The 3883-nt window shown below is 55.5% G+C and overlaps 1 long non-coding RNA gene across 1 annotated transcript in view; it reads right to left on the bottom strand.

Annotated features, from left to right (window-relative positions):
• LOC102490840 (uncharacterized) overlaps positions 1 to 1224 on the bottom strand; it is a 14535-nt gene extending 13311 nt beyond the window's left edge. Inside the window, exon 1 of the long non-coding RNA XR_334133.2 lies at positions 789 to 1224. This is a non-coding gene — a long non-coding RNA (uncharacterized LOC102490840). The remainder of the gene's footprint in view (positions 1 to 788) is intronic.
• Between the last annotated feature and the right edge of the window lie 2659 nt (positions 1225 to 3883).

The following is a 3883-nucleotide window of genomic DNA, read 5'->3' as shown; positions in this document are numbered from 1 at the left end:
GGGGAGGAGGCGCCCCCGCCCCCTAACCTGCGGGGTCCAGGAGGAGGAGTCATGGCCCTGCCCCTAACCTGCAGGGTCCAGGAGGAGGAGTCATGGCCCTGCCCCTAACCTGCGGGGTCCAGGAGCCAGCCCAGGAGGAAGCTGGCAGCCCAGGGGCAGCTCCAGCCTGGGTCCCTCCCTCTGTAGCTTAACCCCGGCTGTGTACGCTGGTGCCTCCATCTCAGGACTGAAGACCCAGGCCCCCTCCTGGCCCCGTGAGTGGTCAGAGCCAGGCCTCTTCTCCAGGCAGGCCCCTGCCAGTTCCCACCGGGCCTGCTCTGAGCCGGGAGCTATGTGGGGGCAGGTGAGACAGGGAGGAGGTCCACACTGACGGGAGTAGCAAGCCAGGCGAGGACAGCCTGCCTCCCTCCCTCCGCTCCCCTCCTGTGGCCCCTGGGGGTGTCTTAAACTGCGGGGGTGGGGGGGGTACGAGGTGAGAAGAATGGGGAGGGAGGAGGGGAGAGAGCAGGCAGGGGGTGGGAGGGGGGTTGCTTTAAACCCTGGTGTGGAAGCAGAGTCCTGGCCCTCCCCTAGCTGGCAGGCTGCCCTCTCTCTCTGGGCCCTCGCAGAAACCCTGTTTCCTTGTCTGTAAAGTGGGTGGGCCCAGACACCCCGACATCCTGGGACACCAGCCTTCTTGCTACCTGTCCAGAACGGCTCCTTTCCAGCCCCGCGGTGCAAGGCCTCTGCCCTCCCACCCCGCCCCCCGACCCCCACACTCCAGCTTCCCGAGCAGGGAACTCACTCACACGAAGCACCTGCCTGCCAGTCCTGCAGTGATCCTCTTCAGCGACAGGCAAGGATGTCAGTTTGCGCTGAAGCCACCAGGGCCCAGCAGTCTGCTGTGCGCTTTGTCATAAAATATGTTGTCACCTGGGGAAGAGCCACCACGATGAAATATTTCAGGAGGCAAAAACAAGAGGCGCATTGATTTTCCACGAGGTCAGACAACTAGGAAGCAGCTCGTGACTCGGTTGTCACGGCCTCTGTCCCCAAACGTCCGTCTGGTGGGTCGTCGGGGGCCTCTCAACCAGGTGGGCTCCCTGACCCCTGATGGGGATTCTTCAGAGGCCAGCGTCATCACCAAGCCCAGCCAACTCCGGGGCCAGAGGGGGAAAGTCTCCTCCGAACTCGCCCAAACTGGCTCCGAGAAAGGCTTGCACAGGTCGCTCAGGAGGGGCTGTGCTGATCAGGGACGTTTGGCATTTGTTAAGTTTATGACACGTGCCTAAGTGGCCAGCTGCCCTGACCCCACGCCACCCCGGGCTGAAGCCAGAGTATTCTAAAACAAAGCAGAGTAATATAAAATGCGAGGTGGAGGAGGCCTCCAGAGGCAGTTCCTTCCTCACAGCTCCGAGGGAGCGTGCTATGCCGTGCAGGGCCACACGGGGCGCACCAGGGGAGCGGGAGGGCAGGGTGGGAAGGGCTCCTGGCCAAGTGGTTTCCACGGAAGAGTGGCCGAGGCAGGTTGAGCAGGCTTAGGGGTGACACTGGAATCTCCTTGGTAGGTGCTGTGGCCTAGACCTGTTCCCAGCTTCCCCCACCTTGGGCTAAGCCCCCAGGGCGGACAAAGGCTGTTGCACTGCCCGAGTTCTTTGTGGAGAGTAGAGCGCTTCGTGGTCCTTTCCCAGGCGCCCAGGCCCTGGCCGTGACTCCTTACAAGCTGGGAGCCCCTGCTGTGGCTCAGCATCCCTACTGCTGGGGAGCAGTTCATCTTGCCTCATTTGGTCTGCACTGGCCCCAGAGACCGTTTGCTCAGCCCTGTTCTCCCACGAATCCTTCACGTGGGAGCAGTGGGCCGGAGAGCCTGGGCCTGCCAGTTTGAGCTCTGGGTCCACATCTGCCACCGGCCAGCAGTAGGACGTGGCCACTTTCATACTTACACCCTTCTCAGCCTCAGCTTGTTAAAAGGGCGCTAAAGCCCTCTGTGGTATAGTGAAGAGTCCATCCCGTCTTTGTCCCTGGTTCCTGGTGCAAAGTTTCCAAAACTCATGGAGTGGTGGCATTATCTTTGCTATGCTTTGTTGTGCCAAAGCTATGACACCCGGCAGGTCCCCAGATAGCTTCAGGATGGGGACTGGCCACCAGCAGTATCAACCATGTGATTAGAGATTAGAATTTGGGGTTCACTTGAGGTCTGGAGAAGGAAGGGGATTGAGTTCTATGATGCGGCTCATGAGTTAATCAATCATGCAGATGCAATGGAACCCCAGTAAAAGCTCTGGATCCCGAGTTCTCTAGGGGACAGTAATCCCTTATGATTTGCAAATATTTTCCCCCATTCTGTGGGTTACCTTTTTATCCTATTGATGGTGTCTTTTGAAGCACAAAAGTTTTTCATTTCTACAAAGTCAGTGTGTCTGTTTCCTCTTTCGTTGCCTGTGCTTTTGGTGCTAGATCCCACAAGTTATTGCCAAGTCCAGTGTCTTCAATTCTTCCCCTGTTTTTGCCCGAGAGTTTCCTAGTCTTCGTCCTTTTCTTCAGGCTGCGAATCTATCTTCAATGACTTTTTGTTTATGATGTTAGGTAGGGGTCTAGCTTCATTCTCTTGCATGTTGACATCCAGTTTTTCAAAGCTGTTTTAAGACTGTATTTTCCCCGTTGAGTGGCCTTGGCTCCTTCGTTAAAAATCATTTGGCCATCTGGGACCAGCAGTTGGTGTAATGGCTATATCGCTGGATTCCCATGTAGTCGACCGTGGTTTGAGTCCCAGACCCGGTGTCTTAAACTCATGCTGGGCGTGTGTGCGTGAGTGCCCAAGATCCCGAGAGGAGAATGGAGAAGGGATTGCAGCATGGCCACACACCCCCCCCCCCCGCCCTGAGGGGTGATTTCTCACTTTCTATTTCTCTGTCTCTCTCTGTCTTTCTGGCGAGTGCACATGCCCTATAGCAAAAACAAACAAACAAACAAACAAAAAAACCTCTCCAAAAAAAAATAATAATAATTCGGCCACCAATGTGAGGACTTATCTGTGGGCTCTCCATTCCATTCATGCGGTCTGTGTATCTGCCTTTGTGCCAGTGCCACACCGTTTGGATCCTGTGGCTTTGTAGTGAGTTCTGAAGCTCGGTGGCGTTTCCTGGTTGAGAAACTCACAGACATGTTGAGGAGGAGGCCTCTGATCCTATGGAGGAGAGCAGGACTCTCCGTGTCTGGTCCTTCCAGATCTTTCTTCGTGTGCATCCCTTATAATAAAACCATAACCACAAGTGTAGCACTTTCCTGAGCTCTGTGAGTCATTCTAGTGAACTGAGGGAGTCATGGCAAGCCCTGAATTTGTACCTGGCTGGTCAGAAGTGAGGGTGGCATGGGGGTCCCTGGCTGGCATCCGAAGTAGGGCAGTCTTATGAAGGCTGAACCTTTGACTTGTGGAATCCGATGCTGGCGTGGGGTAATGGTGTCTGGATGTAATTCAGTCCAGCCAGCCGGGGTAAAATTGGACTGCCCGCCCACGGCTGTTGTAAAAATAAAGCAATGAATGTAACAGGGCAGCCGGTGTCCCACCCACACCACAAGCCCCACTGAAGGCTCTAGTCCGTGTCTGCGCTTCCGCCAGCGCGAGACGGGCACGAAAACCCGTCCTGGTCTCTAACTGACCACGAGGTCTTGGGGGAGCAGTCGCCTCTCTGGGTCTCAGTTTTCTCATCTGTAAACTGAAGAGACCAGACAAGATAATTTCTAAGGTAGCCTGAGGCTCTGAAACCTATGATGATGTATGCCAAGGTATACCTAGGTGTGTCCTTTTAAATCCCAAAAATACAATATCGCACGTTACTGTGTGGGCCTCCTCGCTAATGAAGGATTCTCGTTCAAGAAAGAGAATTCGCTTCCACGGGGGGAT

The sequence above is a fragment of the Tupaia chinensis genome, unplaced genomic scaffold (assembly GCF_000334495.1).
Source record: "Tupaia chinensis unplaced genomic scaffold, TupChi_1.0 Scaffold000159_1, whole genome shotgun sequence".
Taxonomy (NCBI): domain Eukaryota; kingdom Metazoa; phylum Chordata; class Mammalia; order Scandentia; family Tupaiidae; genus Tupaia; species Tupaia belangeri.
The sequence above is the reverse complement of the archived record's forward strand: the minus strand, read 5'-3'. Positions and strand labels throughout refer to the sequence as shown.